The sequence below is a fragment of the Globicephala melas genome, chromosome 8 (assembly GCF_963455315.2).
Source record: "Globicephala melas chromosome 8, mGloMel1.2, whole genome shotgun sequence".
Lineage (NCBI taxonomy): Eukaryota > Metazoa > Chordata > Mammalia > Artiodactyla > Delphinidae > Globicephala > Globicephala melas.
In genome coordinates, this window is record NC_083321.1 from 7,707,786 (window position 1) to 7,732,730 (window position 24,945).

A 24,945-nucleotide genomic window follows, 5' to 3' on the forward strand; every position below is an offset into this window, starting at 1 on the left:
GGGCTTCTTTTCTGTGCCTTCTGATGGCGCCTACTGCGGGTACCCGAGGGCTTCCTTGGCTGCAGGAGCTCGAGGGGGCCACGTGGAGCGAGTCAGAAGTTTTAGAGACATAAGGCCCCCAGAGCAGCCTCCAGCCTGGAGCTGGTGGGTCCATCCCCAGCTTGTCTGGCCCCAGTGCCACGAAGGTAGCCGGCTTGATACCATTCCCTGTGGACTTCCTTCTCTTTGCTGTCTCACTTCCCCTCCTGAGATCACCTCCAGATAAATGGTTTACACTCAGACCTTTGGAGGAACCCAACCTAAGGCAGGGGGTCCCAACCCTCTTTTTTTTTTTTTGCGGTACGCGGGCCTCTCACCGCTGTGGCCTCTCCCGTTGCGGAGCACAGGCTCCGGACGCGCAGGCTCAGCGGCCATGGCTCACCGGCCCAGCCGCTCCGCGGCATGCGGGACCCTCCCAGACCGGGGCACGAACCCGTATCCCCTGCATCGGCAGGCGGACTCTCAACCACTGCGCCACCAGGGAAGCCCCCCAACCCTCTTTTGTGAGGCGTGACAGTTGGTCAACAGGGGTCCTGGGATTATGTGTGGGCACCAGGCTGATGCCTCGGTAACGCTCTGGACTACTGAGGAGGTGGGCGACTCATGAATAAAAGAGGCTCAGAGATGTCGGGTGATTCCCTCAAGCCTCACAGGGATGCCACAGGGTGGTAAGCCCCACGCCCAACCCCACCCCATACTCCTTCAGGGTGTCTGCTGCTGCGGGTTCCCCTCCGTGCATTCGCCAATAGACTAAAGGGACAGAGACTTAGAGACAGAAGGATCCTGAGATGCGTCCTCACCCCTCATCTTGCCACAGAGAAGAGCCTCAGAAACATAAAGTGCTGGCCCCGGGGTGGAGGGGTGATGGGGCCAGGATCCAGGTGTCCCCGCTCGGTTCTCTCCACACTGCCTGCAGCCGCCAGAGAATGACCGTGCAGTCACTGGTCACCCGTGCTCTTCCTGCCTGGACTGACCCACTCCCAGCTGTTATGAGACCCACTCTTGCATTTGTCTCGGAGGGCTTGGGGTTCATCTCATTACACATTGTAAGGGGCTGAATGGTGGCCCCCAAAGTGACGTGTCCACACCCTACTCTCCAGAACATGGGGATGTGACCTTATTTGGCAAAAAGGTCTTTGCAGATGTGATGAAGGATCTAGAGATGAGAACATCCTGGATTACCTTAAATCCAATGACAAGTGACCTTATAACAGACACACAGAGGAGAGGCACAGGGAGAAAAGGAGGTCACGTAAAAACAGAGGCAGAGATCGGAGTGATGTGGCCACAAGCCCAAGAGCACCTGGAGTCCCCAGAAACTGGAAGGCACACAGAGAGATGGTCCCCCAGAGCCTGCGGAGGGGCACGGCTCTGCAGACGCCTTGAACTTGGACTTCTGGCCTTCAGAACCATGAGAGAATAAATGTCTGCCGTTGTCAGCCCCCTGGTTTGTGGTGCCTGGTTACTGCACCCTAGGAAACTCAGACACACATTTATTTATTCCACTTCGTTCTTAAATTTTTTTTTTTTTCAACCACTGCGCCACCAGGGAAGCCCGGTTCTTAAATTTTTTTCCAGCAATTTCCCTCCATCTACCAAGACTCAGATCCCAAAGGCTGTGGAAGAATTCATCATTACTTCAGCTCCACAAATACATATTAAACACCTACCAGGTGTCAGGCCCCACATTGGGCCCTGGGGACCCAAGATGAGTCAGCAAGGAGGTATGTTCAGTAGAGAGAGAAGTAAAAAGTCATCACGACATAGTCTGATCACACAATGTCAGCAGGACCTGACACACGTTGGGACAAAGCAGAAGACATTAACTGCTGGGGAGGGGGCTCCGGAAGAACCGAGAGAGGGCACAGGTCTGAGTCAGGGAGAGGGAGGTCGGGTGGGTATTTGAGGAAGAACAGCATGTGCAAAGGTCCTGAGACGTGGGGGTGGGGCAGGGGGTAGAGGTGGGAGGAGAGGGTCTGGGCCCCAGAAGAATGTGTAGGGATGGAGGACTACAGGACTGGAGTAGGAAGGGGCCCTGAGCACAGAGCCCACCCGCTGGCTCTGCCCCAGAGGGTGACGAGCAGCTTCAAGAAAGAGCTCCAGTTATGTTCACAGTTTTGAGAGATCTTCTTGGCCAGTGTGTGTATAGGCTTGGACAAGACGGGGCTAAAAAGAGGAAAAGCAGCAAGAGGCTTTTGCCAGGCCCCGCACCATGCCTGGGCTGAGGGTGGTGAGAGTGTAGCTTCAATAAATATTAAAGAGGTAACGATACGACCCACCCGCAGAAGGACTTGCTGGATCCAGTAACGTCCCTCCAGATAAGTATCACCAGACACCATCCTTTTGAAGGTCTTGAGAGCACGTGCTGTTCTTCAGAATTCTGCAGTGTCTCTTCGGTACCGGGGCATCTTCCTGACCCGCAGAGCGAGCCTGTCTTGGTCACACGCCGGATTAACCTTTAAGCTTTTTATTAACCCCGGGTCAGCCGCTCTCCCCACACGCACATCTTCTGCCTTGAAAGGGGCCCTCGAAGCTCCGTGGTTGGGGAGGGTTTTCCCAGCTAGGTTCCAAGGGTGGCCCGCACTGTCCTGGCCCCTGGCCAATGTCACGGGCTGCTGAGTCACTCGGTCCCGAGATTACCAAGGGTTCCTGGACACCTGCCACGTGTGCTGGCTCCACACACAGGCCTCACTTTGCACTTACGGGGACCCGATGACAAACTCTGAAACCAGACACATGTGTGCCTGTAGGGCCTTGTCCGATCCAGGCTCCAACCCTGGAACAGAGCCAGAGCCCCTGATCTTCTGAAGAGGGGGGGGGTCTCACCTGCCCAAGCCCCCAGGCTGATGGGCACTGTCCCACCCGGGCACACCCACCCCCAGCACCTTCCCCCTGGGGTGGCATGAATTCCTGGCCAGTGAGACGCCAGGTAGGAGGGCCTGCAGCCTGGCCGGCCCAGCACCGAGACTCAGGCCTGCGTGGGCATAGCACCTCCCCGAGAGACCACAGGACTCTTCTCCTGGTGGGCTTCCCAGGGGTCTGCACATCACCCACAGTATGGCAGCAGGGGTGTCGCAGGAAGCGGTGGCTTCCCTCTCCCCTTACTACGCTAAGTGTGGTCCGCGGACCAGCAGCATCACCCGGGAACTTGTAGAAATGCAGAATCTCAGGCACCACCCAGACCTCCCGGGTCAGGATCTGCATTTGTGCGCCTGTTCAAGTTCAAGGGGCGCTGCCTTAGACCGTTCTCCTCCCCCAGCCACTGCGGGGCCGACCCTTCCACCTCCTCAAAGGGACTGTCTAAGAGGGGCTTTGTTGTTATTCGCACCACTGCCTCCTCATCGACACATCATCTCTTCGGGAATGGGATCTTACCTCATCTTTAAACTGTCCAGCGCCCAAGCCTGTGCACGGGAGGCGCATGCTGGGTGTCTGCTGCGTGGAGGGACCGTTGTCAGGAAGTTTGCCGAGTGCCCCCTCGTCAACTTTATTCTCTGCCGGCACAGAGGGCAGGGCAATGGAACCTGCTGCCCCCGCCAGCGCTGGGCCCATAGAGACAGACACCTGGGGACATGTGTTCCCCACCCCCCTTTCCCATTCTGCCCCCGGTGGCAAGTAGACCCCAGACTCTTCTCTGCGTTGTCAACCCAGCTACAGAGGGACCTCACCCAGTCACAGGCCCTGCAGCTATGGAGCTGCTGTTAAGGAACCTGCTGGGCGCCATCGCCCAGGGGATGCAGGGGCCCCGAGGCCCTGCTTCTCCTGGGTCTCCTGAGCTCTGTACCTGGTTTCCCGGGGTATGAAGGTGGGTGTAGGGTACAAACTAACCTGCAGAGCACTCATGTATCTCCCCCTCCCCAAATTCAGGTGGATTGAGAGAGATGACAAAAGGCAAAGGAGGAAAGGAATACACGTAAGATATAAAGACCATGGGGCAGGTGGACAAGGAGACCCCCCCCTCCCCAGGCAGAGGGACCCACCACCCCACACAGGAGGAAGAAGAGGAGCTTTTGCAGGGGTTCAATAGCACCAGGTGGGAGGCTGTGGGGGAACGGAGGAGGATTTGGGTAATTAACAGAAGGGGCATCAGCAAAGTAGTCATGCCAGCCCCCCTCCCTACCTCCCCTTAGCCACCGACTCCAGTGTTTGCCCAGGGTCAAAGCCTCAAGTACAGATAAAAGGGGTTCAGAAACTGGGGGCTAGGCCCACAGAACAAGGGCAGCACCCCAGCAATGTAAGGGTCCCACATCGGAGTGGAGCCCTTTATTCAGAAATTCATGTCCACTCGCTCCACCTGGCTACAGGACTTGACTGCTAGCCCCCACCTCAAAGGACCATGGCCAGGGCTCCTGCAGTCAGAGATGTCACTCACAGCTAGGTGGCAGGAATTCCCACTTGGCCTGAGGAAAACCCCACTTCTTCAGACATGAATGGAGAACCAAGAAACACCGACACTCAGGAATCCAGTGCACTGAGAGAGATACACCAGATCAACAAACAGAAGAACCAACTCAGTAGGTAAGTGAAGTAATGCAGTAAACAGAAGAAAAATCTAAAGTAATTATAGCTTATATTGTCAGAGAAATATAAGAGGACATCTGTTTTTTAAAAAAGGAAAAGGAAAAATTCTCAGCATTTTGGAAATTTCAAACATGACTGACAAATTCTGAAACTGTCAATGAATGGGTTGAACAGTGAAGTGGATGCAGTGACCTGGGAGTTCCTGATAAGGGAATTTCCCAGAATACAGTGCAAAAGGACAAAGAGATGAAAAATACTTACAAAAAGTTACAAGTCATGGAAATTAGGCTTTTTGACATCTAATAGAGAGGTTGGAGAAAACATTGAACGTAGGATTTGAAATAATAGAAAAAAATTAGAGGGGAAAACATCTCTGAGCTGAGTGGTTTAGACCGCTGAGCAGGTATAACAAAAAAACGACACACACTTGGTGAAAGTCTAAGCTCCAAGAATAGAGTTGGGTTTACACATTAAGTTCCCACCACGACTCATGCAGTATATAGTCACCTAGGCCATTATTTCAATCACAAATCTTTACTGAGGACCTGAGCACTGTGCCAATTACAGGTATTCCCACTTCTCAAAAGTTCCCTTTACGCCAGTTCACTTTTACAAAGAGTTACATCAGCACCTGTTTTCATTAATTGAAAGAAATCTGAAGAGGACTTTCACTTTTAGGGAAACAAGCGAAAATAGAGATCAGTATTTGTTCTGCAGCAAGCCCTTATAAGGGCGGTGCTGCACCCTGGGCAGTGGGAGTGGCCCTGCCAAGCTCCTCCCCCAGGAACCACACCCAGCATCTCATAGTTTCATAGGAACGCTCTACTTTCGGATAGTGGGGGAAACCTGTACTATGGACGTAAAGTTGAAAAAAAAAGCTGCTGGTCTGGGGGAACAGACGTGAAGCCAGGCAGCTAGGACAGAGGTGCATCCCACAGTGGTTAAGAACATGGGGGCTCTGCAGTGCTAATCCAGCTCCACCTTTTCCCAGTTCAGTGACTTTAACCTCTCTGTGCCTCAGTTTCCTTCTCTGCAAAATGGGAATCCTAATAGCATTTCCTGTCCCGTAGGTCGTGTTGAGGCCATAAGTAAGGCACTTAGAACAGTGACTTGCACGTAGTACAAGTGAGCACCATATATATGTTTGATAAGGACATAAAGGCAGCGATAAATGCTCATGATCAGGGATATGGAAGCGCAAAGAAGGTGGCTGACCCTCCTTGTGGGATCCTGGAGCCCTGAAGGCAAGTGGGAGTTGCTCTAAGGCGGTTTCGGGCCCAGGTCCACTTAAGCAGGTGCCGCTGCCTCTTCCCTGGGACGGGGGCCTTGCTGTCCACCTCACTCATGGAAGCACAGTGGGGCCCTGGGCTTGTCATATCCTGTCTGGGTGATGCTGGCGAGGATGGCAGTAGCACCAGTGCCTGAAGGAAGCAGCCCTGGCGCTCGGGATGCTTCACATCTCATCAGGGAGCTCTGCTCATCCACAACCTGATTTCTTTTTAGCACATCACAGTTCCTCAGCCCCAAGGCCAAGGGCCAGGGCCAATCTGTGGGCAAGGAGGGCCCTGAGAGATGAAGAAAGTGGGGGAGGTGGGCTGTTATATTCATCTGGAATCGTGGCAAGGCAGAGGGCCGTGGGGTGGGCTGCCTCTCGGACTCTCAGTGGAAACACAAAGAGAAGCAGAGCGTCCAGGGCGCAGGTGGCCAAGAGAAGAGGCTTTAGGCCAAGTGCTACCCCCAGGGCCTGTCCTCAGGGATACGGGGCGCTGGGGACGTGCTACCTCTGGGTGTTGGGGACGTGCTACCTCTGGGCAGGGTCTCCAGAGGGGGGAGGCTTGACTCTGGATCTCTGTGAGGCCCCAGGAGGAAGACAAACACTGCTTGACTTGAAAGTTCTCTTCTCCTGGAGGGTTCTGCTTCCTGCTTCTGGAAGGATGAATGCAGAAGGCAAATGCAGCTCCAGGGGCTGGGCTTGTGGTCAGGGGACATGCAGCCCAGGCTCTGAGGCTCAGGGGTAGCCCAGGGACAGGTGGGTCCCATGATGCACAGATGACCGGAGGCCCCCTGTCAGCTCCCCCACGGTGGCCTTGGGTCACTGACTGCAGCCCTCCAGGGCTTACAATGCTGGCAGACCACGACCTGGAGTCCAGGGGAAGAGCTAAACCCCCAGAGCCTGTCCCGAGACCGAGGACAGGATTTCCTGGTCCACGGGGACTCCAGCACCTCTGGGCTTTCTCTGTGACCTCCAAGGAGTTTCCTTGCCCCGTGATTTTGTCACCAGGACCTTGATCCTTTTTCCTTCTAGGGTCCCACTCACTGTCTTCCACGTCTTGGATGGTATCTGGTAGTGGAAGAAGTTTCAAGAAGGAGAAAAGACCCCAGACTGGCCATACCGGGAAGGATGCAGTAGGTGATGTGCAGGACAGCGGTAAAACGCCTCCTGTGGCCTTTAGGACCCAGGCCAGCAGACGCCTGGTCCACTCCCCTGCGGTGGGAAGTCGGAACATCCTCCAACACTCCCATCCTGGAGGGAAGCCTGCTGGTGCCCATTTTATGCTTCAGTGACCAGCGCTTCCCTAACTCTGCCCTGGAAGGACAATGACCGCCATTCTCAGCGCTGTCAGCTTTCCCTGACCAGGGGACACCAGCCAAGGGAGCAGTGACTGTAGTCTAAAGAGAGGATTTCCACCCCAAACCCTTCGTGTCTCCCTCAGTCCCCAAAACACAGGGGCCCCAGTGCACCTCTGTAGTAAAGGACGATGCAGCCCCAAGAGGCTCCGAGGCAGGCGGCCACGGCAAAGACCTGGCGAAAGGCCTGTGTTTCTGCAGAGCACCCTCTGCCCTAAAAGGCCTTTGAAAAGACTGCCTGGGAATCAAATTGCTGTGCTGACATCGAGCTGCTGAGCATGAGGGCTAGGAAGCCAGGACCCCATGAGAGTTCACAGCGCTGACTCTGGAGCCAACCAAACTGGGTTCAAATCCCAGCTCTGACCGCTGGACAGTTAGCTAACCTCACCGTGCCTCAGTTTCCTCCTCTGTAAAATGGGGACAGTAGTACTGATCACATAGGGTGTGAGGATGAAATGAGATAATATTATATTAGTAAAGCACTTAGAATAGTGCATAGCCACACAGAAAAGCTATGGACATATTTAATAAAGAAATACTTGTTCCAGGTTTTCAAAATCTTCAAGGCCCAGGTTTAAGTCACCAAAAACAGCCCAAGACAAAGGCACAGTAATGACGCAGCAGGCGTTCATCATCTTGCTTCAGAGCACTGTTTTTTCAAAATTCCATCATTTAGGACTTCCCTGGTTGCTCAGTGGTTAAGAATCCGCCTGCCAGTGCAGGGGACACAGGTTCGAGCCCTGGTCCGGGAAGATCCCACATGCCGCGGAGCAACTAAGCCGGTGCACCACAACTACTGAGCCTGTGCTCTAGAGCCCGCGAGCCACAACTACTGAAGCCCCCGCGCCTAGAGCCCATGCTCCGCAACAGGAGAAACCACCGCAATGAGAAGCCCGCGCACCTCAACGAAGACCCAAGGCAGCCAAAAATAAATAAATTTATATAAAAAAACTTCTATCACTTACATGTCTTCCTGACTTCTGTCACATCCTCAGTTCCCGTGCTTATTATTAATAAACAATAAACTATTATTTATTCATGCTTTTCTTTCAGTCAACAGACTTCTAAATAATTTATCTTCTGCGGGATGTTTGTCAACTACCATAACTGGAAAACCAGTATCACTTGTCATAAACAGAAGGAAACTGTAAAAACAGATCCTGTGGAAACAAAACAAACAGTATGTTCTAGCTGGATCCCTTTGCCTGCCAAGGGCTCTGAGCTTTCTCTTTGTTTTTAAGAATAAAGCATCCGCAAGGGTTAAGGAGATTCAACCGTCAGCCAATCGGGGGCGGAAAGAGAAGTGACCAGGGAATCAACTTCTTTCCCTGTGAAGGCACGTATTCCCCCCTCCTGGGACACCGCCTAGAATGACCCCCTGCCCCTCCGGGCGTGCGCTCGCGTCGAGGAGTGAGCATCTGGGGGCGGCGATTTCATGGTCGCCGTGGCCAGATGCGCGCGGGCGGTGACCTAGAACAGGTGAGGCGGGAGGGGAGGGGCGGCCGCAGCTCAGGGCTGGGTTTGTCTAACGTGTGCCCTCTGGCGGCTGTTGCCTTTGGGCGGGAGGAGCACGTGCGCCTGGGGTCTCGGTGGAGGATCTGCTAAAACAGCCGGGCTCCCTCCCGGGACCCGCTGGACACCCCAGGATAGGAAGTCATTGAGCGCGCATCAGGGGGTGGGGGGGTGCCCGCTCCGCCCCGCCCTCTTCCTCCGGTCACCTCGTGGCCATGGCAAGCTTGGGGCAGACCTCTGGTGCCCAGACCCCCTAGGCCTCCCTCCCGGAGACTCCTCGCCGCTCCCAGCATACGTCAACCTGGCTCTGCCCTTGGCATCACAAGCCGTCCTTTCTCTCTAAGCAGGACCGAAAGACATGAACCGCTACCGTTAGCCAGCCCGAAGAGGAGGGGGCGGGGGAACTGAGGCCCGAACGCAGCAGCCGCTGCTCAGGCGATGGCGCCCCCCAGCTCTGCGCACCCACCCGGGCGCCCGGGTAGTTGCGAGCCCGCTGGCTCCGCCCAGGAGCAGGTCCAGCGTCCGCGCGACGCAGCGGCGGGTTTGCTGGCGGCGGATTTGCAGGCGGCGCGTCCCGCCAAGCAGCGCAGGGACGCGGCCTGTCGCGCCCCACAGCCTGCAGGGCCCCGGGGGGCGGCCAGACCTGCGGGCGAGTGCCGAGAATCCGCCTGGCACGGCGGCCTCAGGGTTCCCCAGCACCACCAACCGCACAAAAAGGGAGGAGCCGCGCACCAGGCAAGCCCAGGGCACCGTGGATCGGGGGATCGCGAGAGGCTGAATGTACAAACCGACCAAGGCCAGACCACATACAAAAATAGAACACTGAGCGAGCCGCAGCAAACCAGCCCGGGGGAGCCAAACCTCAACTTCTGCAGCATCAACCCCCAAAGGCCAGAACTCGGTAGGTAACTACCAGCTGCCCTAATTTTTTCTCTGCTCCAACTTAAGACCTACCAGAGAAAGCCAAACCTGCTCGCCTGGCCAATCACACGGGCGGCCTCCTTTCTAATCTGCCCACCTCCAGCTTCCCCACGCTAACAACCTCCAATCCTGGCACACCGGACGCCTCCCGTTTCCCACTATGAAGTATCTGTGGTGGGAAGCAGATGGTGTGAGACATAGCAGCAAGAGCTCGAGGGCCCCCAGGTCTGTGCCCTGGATGGTGGCCCTGGGGTCCCCCCCATGGTCCTCATCCCTGGGAGCAGACAGAGCGCTTGGGATGAACTCTACACGCACTCATTCGTTCATTCATTCATTCAACAGACATTTCCTGAGCGCCTGTTGGGTAAGGAACGGCCCGAGGACACGCCCCTAAAGCCCTGCCTCATAGGGGCTCCACTCCAGCCGAGGAAGAGAGACAGCAATCAACGCGCAAATATATTAATAGAAATGGAGGACAGAGGGTGATATAGCAGAAGGGGATCGAGCGGGGAGGGGAATTCCTGTAACTCAGGTGACGGAAAGCCTCTCTGAGGGGTAGCTGTGGCCTTCGTCCTCTTTGTTTAGGACGACTCTGGAGAACTAGGGGGCTCTACCCCTCTGCGGGCTGTGCGGCAGCCCCTCTCCCCTCCCCTAGTGCTGGCGGCCATCTCCCTGCCGCTGTCCAGGACAGCAGTGCTGTGCACGTGGCTTTGCAGCCCCCATCAGCAGCGTGCTTTGTTCCTGAGGCTCCGGAAGGACAGACGGGAAGCCAGCATCAACCCACAGGGACAAGGAGAGCATGTGAGGCTGCAGCCTCCTCTAGAACCGGGTGCTTTTGGGGACCCCAAGGTTGGCTCAGGGCTGTGAGCAGGGGCAATGCAAGACACAGCAAAATACCAGCCCGGATGTGGGTTTGAGGTCTCACTGTCTGTAAGAAAAGGAATACGGCTCAGCTTTGGAAAGAGAGAGCTGCACCCAGCTCTCTTTGTCACCGTGTGACATGGGGCCAATTATTTAACCTCTTTACTAAGCCTTACTTTCAGCACCTGGAAACTGAGATGCAAATAGTAGCCCTCTCACGGGGCTGTCGTGAGGTTTCCATGAGATAATCTATGTGAAGCCCAGAGCATAGAGCCTGGCGCCAGAAAACCCCTAATAACAGGGCCTGTGTTAACCTGGCATCCAGCAAGCCCAGGGGCTTAAGGGGTGGGCTGTGTTTGTTTCCTACGAGGAAACCGAGGCTGGAGAGCTTAACACGGCCCCATGAAGACCTGGAGCAGGGCACTGTGGGTCCTTTTCCAGCTCACTTCCCGACCTGTCCAGGGATCTGTCCTGTTCTGGATAGCAGCCCCCAAAGAAGGCTCTGGTTCCGCCTCTCCCACCTGCACTCGGCTTTCCAAGTATTTGTCTATGCGTGTATAAATATGTATTTTTTTCTCTTTTTACACAAATCGTAGCCCCTCTCCATTTCCACTACCAATAATTCTTGGGACTCATTCCATATCCGTACATACAGAGCTTCCTGATTCTTCTTTAAGCCCGAGTGATACCCCACTGTATGGATGTTTGCAGTTTATTTCCCACAGGTGAGTACATTGGTAGGTAAATTCCCAGAAGATGAGTGGCCAACTTGGAGGCGTGTGTGTTTGTCATTCTGAAGCTGTCACTGTTGTAATAGATGACCTGCCTCCCTCACCGTCAGTGGTGCCTGCTTTCACACTGTGGATCTTGGCCAGCATGATGGGGGAAACTGGTATTTCAGTGTCTTTTAACACATGTCCTGCTTACGATGAGTGAGCATCTTTCACACGTTCAACAGCCATTTGTAGCTCATTTCTGTGAATCTCATCTGCCCAGCCCTTCTCCTCCCCCAATTAGGCTGTTAGTCATTTTCTTGTTGATTTGTACATGCTCTTTATATTTTAGGGAAATTAGCCTTTGTCTGTGATGTGAGTTACAGATATTCTCCCCAGGCTGTCATTCAGAGCAGCACTTCTAACCTTTCTGCTACAGACCACACCCTGTGCTCTTCTTTTAAAAATTCCACCATTATTGAGTTATAAGTGTTCTTTATATTTTCTGGATATAGTCCTTTGCCCAATATATGTATCGTGAATATGTAATATGTATTCTCCTCTGTGTAAACACAGACTAAAAACAAAAGACTAAAGTCTTTTCATTAAAAAAAAAAAAATCCCCCAGCATCTAGCTTAGTTCTTTGCCTATCGTAGAAAATCAACAAATGTTTGACAATTAGATTAGGGATGTAAAAACATTCTTTATTCTTCATCTTCATTAAATAAAAAAGTTTAAAGCTTATTCTCGCCATTTCATATTTATTTAGTTATAACTATATACTTAGACTCCTAATATATTAAAGATAATATAAAAGATAATCAAGAAATGGAAATTTAAAAGAATGAGCTAAAAATAAATACAAATGGGATTCTGACATTTCTTCCCTTACCCCGACAGATTGTCTGGTGCCTCTCCCAGAAGCATGCCGCCCACTCTGGAGATCTCTGGATCACACATTGTTTCCTGTGAACTGCAGCTTAACTGTGATGTGAATTGGTGTGGCCTCTGGGGTTGGTTGTGAAATGTTTGACTCGTTTCCCCTGATCGAACACCAGGCATCTCTGAGCTGTCACCGAAACCAGACCACACCTGCCAGGAATACGGGAAGCGGGGTGGAGATGGTGAGGTGCAGGAGGTGCCAGTCTGGGATGCAGTAGCCCTGGGCCCCCAGCAATCTGCGGCCCACCGGTAGTGATAGGCGATGATGGTCCCCCCTGTGGTTCAGGACCAGTTTGCAATCCACTCCACACGGTGAGAAAGCCCGCAGAGGAGCCTGCCTTAGGGACAGGTGGGCAAAGAAAGGGACCCACAGCCAGGCCCCAGGGTGTGCTGCCTGCAGACTTACAGAGAGGCCTTGAGGTCGTTATCATGCCAGCCACACCCACTGACATGGTGCCACTGTCAAGCTTGGGAACCCTGTACCAATGACTGGGGCAGGTGCCAAGACGTTCTCCACTAAATGATGAGATGTCAGCAGCTCGCTGGGGAAGAGGATGGACTGAAACCTCCCCAGGCCCCCCACTCTGTCCAAGGATCAGCAAGGGCCACGGGGCCCCTGAGCAGAGTTGTGGCATCACGGGAAGCCACAGGCAAGGACGTGCTCGGAGCAGGTGTACCAGTTTCCTCTTGCTGCTGTGACAGTGACCACCAACGTGGTGGCTTAAAACCACGCCATGGGCTTCCCTGGCGGCGCAGTGGTTGGGAGTACGCCCGCCGATGCGGGGGACGCGGGTTCGTGCCCCGGTCCGGGAAGATCCCACGTGCCGTGGAGCGGCTGGGCCCGTGAGCCATGGCCGCTGAGCCTGCGCGTCCGGAGCCTGTGCTCCGCGGCGGGAGAGGCCACAGCAGTGAGAAGCCCGCGTACCGCAAAAAAAAAACACGAAAAAACAAAAAACCCACACCATTTCTTCTCTGACAGTATGGAGTCCAGAGGTCCACAGTCAGAGTCTCAATGGTCTGAAATCAAGGTGACGGCAGGGACTGCCTCCCTCCAGAGGCTCGTGGGGAGGATCTGGCTGCTCGCCTTTTCCAGTCTCCAGAGCTGCATTCCTTGCGATCGGGAGCGCAACCACCTGCTTCAGTGCTCTCATCGTCACCTCCTTTCATCAAATCTCCCTCTGCCTCTCTTACAAGGACACTTGTGATCGTATCTAGGACCCACCCGGATAATCCAGGATAATATTCCTTAATCTCAAAAACCTTAATTCCATTGCATCTGCAAAGTGTCTTTTGCCATATAAGGTAACATTTGCAGGTTCCAGAGGTTAGGACCTGGATATCTTTGGGGGGCATTATTCTGCCCACCACAGAGGGCAACGCCAAGCAGACGGGAGGCTTCGAAGACCAGAGGGTGTTGGGGATGTCCAAGCTCACTTCTCACAGAGGCTGTGAGGCACAGGGGCTGGGACTTCCAGTGACCGCCCCCCACCCAGGTCTCTGCAGTAGCCCAACGGCTGCTTTGCAGAGTATCTCCAAGTTGGGGATGGGGAGAGGAAGGAGGGAGCCTGGATGCAGGACTCACATCACCCACCCATGGGCACCACCTGCCAGACCTATTGCCGCATTGGTCCAGGATGATGGCTGGACAGGTGGCTGCCGAGTCATCCTCCCTCCAGCCTCCTTCTGGTCCCAATCCAAGTATTGTTCTGACGTTTTCGAGGACAGCTTTTGGTCAGAGAAAAGGCTTTTCAGAAATACTTTGTTTTTTAAGCCCTAATTCTTCTCTGAGCTTTTAAGTGCAATGTACAAATCTTATTCTATGAATATATCCAGCCAATTTTAACAATCATTTTTAAGGCGAACTTTGATTAATGTTTGTAGCATTTACCTACTTAGTTAATTAAACTCCTTTAAACGTTTTACGCTGCAATCGAAGTGTATTATATTCCATTTTCTAAGTTTTTCAATTATCTGACTAATAAATCTTCCCAAGTCCTTAAGTGATCCTTATCAATCAGATCCATTAAACTTATAATTATGGTGATTTTTAAATATTCAAAAACTGTTCACCAAAGTAGTAAGACTTCAACTTACAAGCACAGGTCGAAACCAATGACTCAAGAGCACATTTAAAATTAGAATCACAAGTCTGATGTTAACACTCAAATCTGCCCAATTTGCTTAGACTTTCTAAGTTCTGAAAATGCCAAAGATACAAAGTAGATTTCTGAGCTTAACACAAAAAGATAAATGCTATAGTTTTGATTTACTTCATCATCACTATACTCAATTCTAACTTTCCCTGGGTTAAAAGTGTTCCCCAAACCGATTTGGGGTTTTCTTCTCAAGCACATCCTTCTCAGCTGGATGTGGGTTCTCAACCTGCAGATGTGGGGTGAGTCAATTCTTTTTTTAAAAAATAAATTTATTTATTTTTGGCTGCGTTGGGTCTTCGTTGCTGCGCGCGGGCTTTCTCTGACTGCGGCAAGCAGGGGCTACTCTTCGTTGCCATGCACAGTCTTATTGCGGTGGCTTCTCTTGTTGCAGAGCATGGGCTCTAGGCATGCGGGCTCAGTAGTTGTGGCTCTCGGGCTTAGCTGCTCCGGGGCATGTGGGATCTTCCCAGACCAGGGCTCAAATCCGTGTGCCCTGCATTGGCAGGCAGATTCTTTTTTTTTTTTAATTAATTTTTAATTTAATTTTATTTTTGGCTGTGTTGGGTCTTTGTTGCTGCGTGCGGGCTTTCTCTAGTTGCTGCGAGCGGGGTCTACTCTCTGTTGCGGTGAGCGGGCTTCTCATTGCAGTGGCTTCTCTTGTTGCGGAGCACGGGCTCTAGGCACTCAGGCTTCATTAGTTGTGGCACACAGGCTCAGTATTTGTGGCTCACGGGCTCTAGAACGCAGGCTCAGGAGTTGTGGCGTACGGGCTTAGCTGCTCCACAGCATGCGGGATCTTCCCGAACCAGGGCTCGAACTGGTGTCACCTGCATTGGCAGGCGGATTCTTAACCACTGTGCCACCAGGGAAGCCAGGGCGGGTCAACTGTGACATGACCTTTCTTTCCATTTTGTGAACAGTCCACACTCTCTATCCATTTCACGGAGGAGGACATTCGGGTTCTTTTCAGTTTGGGGCTCTTGTGGATGAAGCCGCTCTGGGGGCTCATGTGGTATCTCGGTGGGATGCACACTCGTTTCTGTTGCATCTACACCAAGGGTGGACTTGCTGGGCAGAGCAGGAGCATCTCTTTAGCTTTCCTAGACACTGCCAAACACTTCTCCAAAGTCTGCACTGCCAGTCTCCCTGTTTTCAAGAGAGAAAGCCCTGAGCAGAAGGGACTCCGCTTCCCGGCCCGTTTACCCTCCATTTGCCTCGGCTTAGGGCCCCCCACAGCTCACAGATCTCTCGGTTCATTGTGTTTCTGAGTTTCCAACTGCTCCTCAAACTCCTGCCACATCACAATCTTGGGGCAGCTATGTGCCGGACACTGTGCTGACCCAGAGGGCCCGACTGAGCCAGGCCGGGTTCTCAGCAGGAGCTCACTGGGCGGGGAGGTAGGCAAGCAACCGGCCACCAAGGATGTACTGTGGTCAGTGCCAGGACTTGTGAACATGCCCATAGGGGCACCAGGCCCACTCGGATGTATCAGAGAGGGAGGCATATACTTGGGCAGTGTCCCCAAGTATCCAGTATCCTTTCCCCTTGTGATCACATCAGCCCTTTGGGGACCACCCCTCCCCCATTCACGTGGACCAGACTGAGTCCATTTCTGTTGCGTCCACAGGATCCTGGCCAATCCCGAAGTTTTCCCAGGAAGTGACACCCAAGTTGGGTCCTGAAGGGTGAATAGGAGTTGGCAGAGGAGGGGTGGGAGGAGGGGCAGGAGGAACCACACATATGAAGGTGAAGAGGCAAGAACTGACCTGGAACAATGGGAGAAATGCAGTTCTCTCCACACTCTGGGAGGGGAAGTGAGAATCAGCACCCGGTCCTGAAGAGCGGGACTGCAAGGCTGGGGATGTGGGATTTCATCCTAAAAGGTAACCCGGAGCTGTCAGCAACGTTTTAAGCTGAGCGACTTGCTCAGATTTCCACCTTGGAAAGCTTCCTCTGGCCACAATACTTGGGCCAGATGGAGGCAGGAGACCAGCCAAGAGGCAGTTGGGATGGACGGTGGCGGGGGAGGGGGGGGGCAGGTGGAGCGGGGGAGGGGAGAGGCCTGACAACAGGAACCAGGCTTGTAATAGGGGCGGGGCAGGCGAGACCTGTAAGAGCCCCACTCAGCCACTGGTCAGCGCTGCAGCGGGCCCCTCCCCTCCCCCCTCTTCTGTATAAAAGGAGCCTGAATTTCGACTGGGACAAGATGGTTTTTGAGACACTAGTCTGCCATCTTCTTGGTCCCTAGCTTTCCGATCAGTTCTTCCTTGCCCCAGCAACTCGTCTCCTGATTTATTGGCCTGTCGTGCAGCGAGCAGAGCGAGCTTGGGCTCAGTAACAGGTTGAGGACCCTCCAGACCCACATCACAGCAGAGCTGAGCAGATAGCAGCACCCTGAGCCCAACGAGCCATGGCCTTTCTGGAAAGTTCCTAGCTCTGCCCTGCCCCCAGAGCCCTTCCTCCCTCCCTCCCCAACAGGGAGAATCAGCTGCTGCCCCTCCCCTGGGATAACAAGAAGTAACACTTGGTCCTAATCCCCAGAACCTGTAAATGATAGCTTATAGGCTAGAGACTTTGCAGACGTGACTGAATTAAGGATCTTGAGATGGGGGCATTATCCTGGTGGGCCTGCTGTAATCAACTGACGTGAAGGCAGAAGCAGAGAGAGACTTGAAGATGCTACATTGCTGGCTTAGAATATGGAGGGCAGCCTCTAGAAGCTGGAAGAAGCAAGGAACAGATTCTCCCCAGGAGCCTCCAGGAGGAACCCACCCTACTGGCACCTTGATTTTAGCCCAGTGAGAACCATTTCAGATTTTTGACCTCCAGAAATGTAAGATAATTTGTGTTGCTTTTAAGCCACTAAATTTGGGGTGATATGTAACAGCAGCAATAGGAAACTCATACATACACCAGGGCAACAGAAGCAGCCAGTCTCCACCAATAGGTGAGGATGGTCCTTCTCTGCCCCACCCCTCATACTCCGCCTCCTACAAGACAATGTGGAACCCTCTACCTTCTCTCTATGGGGTCAGGTGTGGGCGTGGCTGAAACAGATCCTCCAGTCCTGCTGGGGCTGGTTGGACACACCCTGCCACCCTACAGGCTGAATAATAAGCTACTGCTGGAACTTATCATTCGGGAGTTCCAGCATATGTCTGTTTTCTCCCTGCACAAATGCCCCAGTAGTATTCTCTCAGGGGGACTGTAATGCTAATAACAAAATCCAGAGGCTGCTCTGCGTGGTGACTCAAGCCCCCACTTTCACACTTAGCCCAAGGCAATGGTGGTTATTCTAAGACACTTAGGACAGTCCAGTTACCCACTTTCCCAGCATCCCTTGCAGTTAGAGGAAGCAGAACATGACTCAGCACTGTTCTGTTCATCGAACTGCTGTTCATTCATGCACAGAATCAGTATGAGTGTATTTGGTTGCAAGTACAAAACCCAACCAGCTACGTCTTAGACAGATGGGGTTTCTTTTTTTTACGTAACTGTAAATCCAGAACGAACAGCCTACCAGAAATGATGGGTGCATCATATTCAATGGGCAAGAGCAGGAGTGTCTTTAGCAATAGCGCCAGGACAAGTGGCTGCAATATGGGAAGGAAAGTTGGATCCATACCTCACACCACACAGGAAAGTAAATGGTGCATGTATTAAGTAAGAGGAAGAATAACACTCAGAAATCTAGAAGAAACGAAATATTTGTAAACAGAGAGTAACACATGTATTTGGTGGTCTGGAGGGCACAGTAGGCACGCCCCCCACATCACAGTGGTTCTTTATCCCATGTTAATATGACCCCAACCCCTACAAGAACGAACGCTCACACACCTAATCCCGCACCATCAAACTATGTGAAGCAAAAACTGATAGAATTGAAGGTAGACATAGACAGATCTACATTAATAGTTGGAGACTTCAATACCCGACTCCCAATAATGGGTAGAACCAGATGGAAGGTAAGTAAGGAAATAGAGGACTTAACACAACGAACCGACTAAACCTGATGGACATATACAGAACGCTCCACCTGACAACAATGGCATACATGTTCTTCTCAAATGCACAAGGGGCATTTTCCAGAAGAGACCATATGTAAAGGGATTCTGAACCCAATTCCAATGTAAGTGGGGGGAAGGGAGGTTCTCCAGACACCAGCTGGGTGTATGACCACTCAACTCAATCCTGACACTGTCTACCTGGAGTAGCATCAGATCCCACAGATAAAGGGCTCAGTCCCACAAGACTCTTCCCGTCCCCCACTTCGCCCTTCCCCCCCCAGGTTGTCACCTGTGCTCCTGACCGACTGGCTATAGATTGGAGGTTCCAGTGACCTCCTTCTAGGACTTCCACGTTGTGACCTCATGGATTCAGCCTATTCCCTTTCCAGGGCCTGAAGGGGTGGGGAAAAGTTAACAGGTAAGTACAGATGACAGAGCTAAAGTAGAACTGAAGTCTGAGACCTGGAGCAATAGAGTCCTTTATTTATTTGTCTTTTTAAAGGAAAAAAAAGTGGGAATTCCCTGGCAGTCCAGTGGTTGGGACTCGAGCTCCCAGTGCAGGGGGCACAGGTTCAATCCCTTGTTGGGGAACTAAGATCCTGAATGCCGCTCAGTGCGCCAAAAAATAAAAATAGAAAAGATTAAATGAAGAAGAATGAAAAAAGAAAGTGTTCAAAGTGGTCCAGAGCGTGCTGACAGCAATGCTGACTCAGCCAAAGTCACAGGTCAGATAAAGGTCAGGGGTTAGGAGGCAAATACCAGTGATATGGTGAAGAAGTGATACATTGAGAGAAGGAATTTTTTTTTATATAATTTTTTAAAATAAGTTTCTTTCTTTATTTTTTAGCTGCGTTGGGTTTTCGTTGCTGGGCATGGGCTTTCTCTAGTTGCAGCGAGCAGGGGCTACTCTTCGGTGCTCAGGCTTCTCATTGTGGTGGCTTCTCTTGTTGCAGAGCATGGGGTCTAGGCACACGGGCTTCAGTAGTCATGGCACACGGGCTCAGTAGTTGTGGCTTGTGGCCTCTACAGCGCAGGTTCAGTAGTCGTGGCGCAGGGGCTTAGCTGCTCCACAGCATGTGGGATCTTCCCGGACCAGGGCTCGAACCTGTGTCCCCTGCATTGGCAGGCAGATTCTTAACCACTGCACCACCGGGGAAGTCCCGAGAGGAGGAATTTTTTAAAAATCGAATAACCAACTTGAGTTCGGGAGGGGAATAGTTGAAGCTGTCCAGTTAGTTGAATCAAGCCATTTTCGACACTTTCGCATAAAAAAATTTCCCTACATTGAGATTCCTTTGAGTTTATAAATTTCTCTTGGAAAATGTAAAGGATCTTTAAGGGTCAATGCTTTGGGCTATTTCCTACTTAAATTCCTCTCAGTAGCCCATCTAAAGGCAGAGACCCACTAGGATGGAACTTGATTGGGGTTGAGGAAAGTTGATCTTTGATCAGGGACGGTTCATACAGCTGGAACATTAAGGAATGAGACAAGGTGCTGGGGTTCTCAGGATGCAGGGCAGGAAATGGGGAGCAAATTTATAGGTTGGAGGTTCCAGTGACCTCCTTCTAGGACTTCCAAGTTGTGACCTCATGGATTCAGCCTATTCCCTTTCCAGGGCCTGAAGGGGTGGGGAAAAGTTAACAGGTAAGTACAGATAAGTCTTACAGGTAAATCCCAGGTGGGAGGAAAGGATTGGAAGAGGTGGTGGGAGAATGGCCCCGACCCAGGCCACTGTGGTGGACCCCCTCAGGTGGCAGTGTAAACGCTTAGAAAACATTGTGACCCATATTGTCCCATTGGGTTTCTCTTTCTTTCTCCAGCTACCTCTTCGGATATAGCCAGGGTGATTTTCAATCTTAATCATCACGAACTCAGAAAATGTACCTGCGGGTCCCAGAGCACATGCGATTTGAGTGTCCACCGGTTTGATCACAGAACAATCTTTTAGGTCATTCTGACTCCAGTGATCGAACTGCCGTCTAAGTAACTCAGCAGGAGGTTGAGCCCCATCTTCCCCTGGAGCAGGCAGGTTGATGTCGTCCACAAAGACAACCCGAGAACAGAAAGAGAAGAGGTATCGGAAAATAGTAACATCTGCACACAGTGTCCTATTGGGCAAACAAGGTTCAGGCAAAGAATTAAATTACCTTCTTGTTGAGGAAGTAGGTGGGAAGTGATGGTTTCTTTTCCAATCAAGAAGACTGTCCCTTTGCATCCATGCTTTTAAGGAATAGGGAGACATTCTCATTACTAACCTTCATAGGTTAATAGTTTAGGATTCCTTAACCCTCTCACACAATTTATTTCTCAATATATCTTGTCTTTTTCCCTTGTACAACGTCAATACGTTAAAACAGATGAGAAAGGTGTGATTTCAAAATGAGCACAACTTTTGAGTGGTGAGGGTGAGAAGGGTGTTCTTTGCAGAGGAACACAGATGAGTCAGTGGACAGCTGGGCTGTTAGAAGGCCTAGATGAGCAAGCAGCCGACTCTGCTGAAGGTAAATAATTCCCCAGATGAATAATCTAAGTTTAATTCGAAGGGAACCTGCTTGCTTTGAAGGTCAAGTTGTCCAATGCAGATACAAATATGACGACCATTTTAGGAAAACTTCTAAATCAAAATTTGTGATTTAAAAAAAACAAAACAAAAACTGTACACAAAGCCGTCAAGCTCAAATAGTTGGCTTCCTTGTTCTGACCACAGCTGTGTACATGCAAAGGACCAGTGCAGTACTGTGTGGACAGGGACCAAGGACAATTACCAGGCTCTCTCTCTCTCTTTTTTTTTTTTTTTTTTTGCGGTACGCGGGCCTCTCACTGTTGTGGCCTCTCCCGTTGTGGAGCACAGGCTCCGGACGCGCAGGCTCAGCGGCCATGGCTCACGGGCCCAGCCGCTCCGCGGCAAGTGGGATCTTCCCGGACCGGGGCACGAACCCGCGTCCCCTGCATCGGCAGGCAGACTCTCAACCACTGCGCCACCAGGGAAGCCCCAACTATCAGTCTCTTGCCTAAAGGAGTACCCAAAACTCCCTTTCTTCTTTTGTTCCACTTTGACATGATAATATTCTGAGTTTGAGCTACTGTAGTTGGTGCCGAGAAATTAATTAGCAGAGGCTTATAGGTTTCCTTATTAAGTTAATCGAAAAGAAAATTCCATATAACAGGAAATAATAAACTGAGCCATAGTTGGAATTATGTTTTGATATTTCAAAATAAGCACTAAACATCATTGTTGACAGACTCAAATTTTTAACCTTTAAGTGTCATAAAAATGTGAAAAGAGATGGAATCCATGGAAATAACCATGTCAGTGGAGCTTCTCTATTTGCCCAGGGCATGTATGCGGCTTCTCCGATTCCCACAACCACCATGCAGAGTACAGATTCCGTCTTACCACGAGGCCACGGGACTCAGAGGTTAAGAAACTTGCCTACGGTCTCAGAGATGGATCAGGACTTTGCCATTTATTTCTTCGCAAATTAACGTCCTTTTAAATATACCTATTGTCCTTCCGTTTATATATCAAGTTATTTGAAAAGATAGATTATCAATAAAGCAATGACAATTAGGCTGAAAACAGACTTATCACCAGCTACAGTGGAAGCCAGAAGACAGTGTAATAATGTTTTCTAAGTGCCATTAATGTGAAATAAAGATTTTACAAACAAAAATCGAGAGTTTACCAGCAACAGATGCCAACCAAAGGAGGTTCTAAAGGAGGTACTTCAGGAAGAAGGAACACAATCCCATAAGGCCTGAGGGCTTCCCTGGTGGCGCAGTGGTTAAGAATCTGCCTGCCAGTGCAGGGGACACGGGTTCGAGTCCTGGTCCGGGAAGATCCTACATGCTGTGGAGCAACTAAGCCCGTGTACCACAACTACTGAGCCTGCGCTCTAGAGCCCGCGAGTCACAACTACTGAGCCCGTGTGCCACAACTACTGAAGCCCGCGTGCCTAGAGCCCACGCTCTGCAACAAGAGAAGCCACCACAATGAGAAGCCCGCGCACCGCAACAAAGAGTAGCCCCTGCTCACCGCAACTAGAGAAAGCCGGCGCAGAAACAAAGATCCAACGCAGCCAAAAATAAAGAAATAAAGAAAAAGAAAAGAAAACGCCTAAAATGAAAAAAGAAATGGTGGGCAAATCAATTGGTAAACATGCAATGTGAGTTATCCTACGTCAATACAGACTGTGTAAAATAGTCAAGATATTATTCATTTTGAGAGACTAAAAAACAAACGAGGGTCTTCCCTGGTGGCACAGTAGTTAAGAATCCACCTGCCAATGCAGGGGACATGGGTTCGAGCCCTGGTCTGGGAAGATCCCACATGCCGCGGAGCAACTAAGCCTGTGCACCACAACTACTGAGCCTGCGTGCCACAACTACTGAAGCCCACGTGCCTAGAGCCCATGCTCCACAACAAGAGAAGCCCGCACACCACAAGGAAGAGTAGCCCCCACTTGCTGCAACTATAGAAAGCCTGTGCACAGCAACAAAGACCCAACGCAGCCAAAATTTAAATAAATAAATTTAAAAAAAAAGAAAGCACAGCACTTTTATGTAGCCACTGTAATTTTCAGTCCCACTGCAAGATGTAAGAGGATGGACTGAAGTGTGCAAAAATCATTGAAGCAAACAGGTCAATTATGAAATTATTGTCTCAGCTCCAAACCACTCTTCTCCATTTGGCTTTGTGAACCTGGGGCTGGAACTCATTAAATGTTTCTGCTTTGTCAGCAGGGTCCCTGTTAGGTTCTGCCCATAGTGGGCAAAGATGGAGGAGGAAGAAGAGACTTCTTCCTGTTTGCTTCCTGTTCTGGTGAACTTTATCCCAGCAAAGCTTCTTCAGCCCAGCAGCAGCATTTCCTGCCCACAGCAGCGGGTGGGATCCAGTTTGCAGTTGTGAAAATTAATAAACAGAAACCTCATTTGAAATGAAGTCAGGAGGCCAGAAGGGGGAACTCTCATACCCTGCCACTTGACCTCAATTGCAGAGCCAACAAGAAGATTGCTACTTACCACCCAGCGGGAGGAAGGAAGAATTTCTCTTTGCCCCGCAACGGCCCAACCAATGAGAGACTGCCACACTCAGCCAATGAAAAGCCACGACACTTTGAACTTCCAGTTTCCTCCAATGGACCCTTTGTTTATAACAAAACAGCCCCTCCCAGCTCCCCCTTCTCCTCTATAAAAGAACACTTACCTGCTTTGTTCTTGGACTTTCCTGTGGTTCACAGTAAACGTACGTCCTGAGTTGCAATTCTTTACTGTTGCTGAATAAACCCATTTTGCTGGTAAATTGGCCGTTTTATTGTTTTAGGTCAACACAGTTTTTCCAACACTTGCAGACCAACTTCATCATGCCCTCACTACTCTTCAGAGACACCAGCGCAGCCAGTACCTCCCCTCAGAGGTGTGGGCCCCAGACCTGGAGGAGGGGCCCTCCCGCTGAGTTTCTAAGGGAGGGACATTATTCTGAGTTTAAAGATTCCAGCCTCTTCTCTTTGTTCCTTCAGCCCTGGGGGTGGTAGCTGCTTCCTGTGGTTGCTCACCCCCTAATACCTTAGAGTTTTCTCTTTACCTTTTTTGTTACCTAGTTAACAACTGTATACCTAGTTAAGGATTCTTTTTGTTTGTTTTTTGGCTGCATTGGGTCTTCGTTGTTGCTGGCTTTCTCCAGTTGTGGCGAGCTGGGGATACTCTTTGTTGCTGTGCAGGGGCTTCTCATTGCAGTGGCTTCTCTTGTTGCAGAACACGGGCTCTAGGCCCGGGAGCTTCGTTGCTCCACAGCATGTGGGATCTTCCTGGATCAGGGATCCAACCTGTGCCCTCTGCATCGGCAGGTGGATTCTTAACCACTGCGCCACCAGGGAAGTCCCAAGAATTCTTTATATTAAATCTTCTCTGTTCAAATAACTGGAGTGGTTTCTGTCTCCTGACTGCTCTAACTGATACAGTTTTAGAAATTAAAGTTTGTATCATATAATGTTGGAAATGTAAAAAACACTCTTCTTAAGTAAAAGCACTTGAGTAAACCATGAGAGAATTATTTTACAATTTTGGAGGGGGGAAGAACTTCCAACTATAATGCAAACTTAAAAGCCATAAAATGCACACAAAAAAAGAATAAATTTGACAATATAAATTGAAACATTTCTGAGTGGGGAAAAATGACTAAGTAAAATTGAAAGACAAAGTCAAACTGGAGAAAATATGTATAATTAACATTACAGTCAAATCCTAATATATAAAGAACTGCTACAAATAAACAAGAAAGACTAACAACCAAAAGAAAAAACTTGGCAACGGAGATAATGATTCATAAAAAAAGAAATACAATAACTTAAAAAAAATAAGCTTGTTATCTAGGAATAATTTTAGATATACAGAAAAGTTGCAAAGGTAGTCCAATATTGCATTTATTTTGCTGCTCAAATAGTTCCAGTTTTGACCATTGGGAGCTTTTTCAAACGAGTTCACGCAAGAGAGAGGTGTCTCGGATGTTTGTCGAATCTATCCCTTAACCGCGGTTTTAAAAAATAATAACTAAATAAATAAACTTTTGATTCCCTCCCCAAGTAGTTTTTAAAGAGCTTAAAGAGTCCTTAAAGGTGGACTAGTACGACCACCCACTCCTGGT

General features: G+C 50.7%; 1 long non-coding RNA gene across 1 annotated transcript; it reads left to right on the top strand.

Moving 5' to 3' along the window:
• Window positions 1-8,462: 8,462 nt before the first annotated feature.
• LOC132597656 (uncharacterized) lies at window positions 8,463-14,578 on the top strand. The gene is made up of 4 exons (XR_009564797.1): window positions 8,463-8,667; window positions 9,048-9,601; window positions 9,964-11,207; window positions 12,097-14,578. It is a non-coding gene; the product is annotated as an uncharacterized lncRNA (long non-coding RNA).
• Window positions 14,579-24,945: the final 10,367 nt, after the last annotated feature.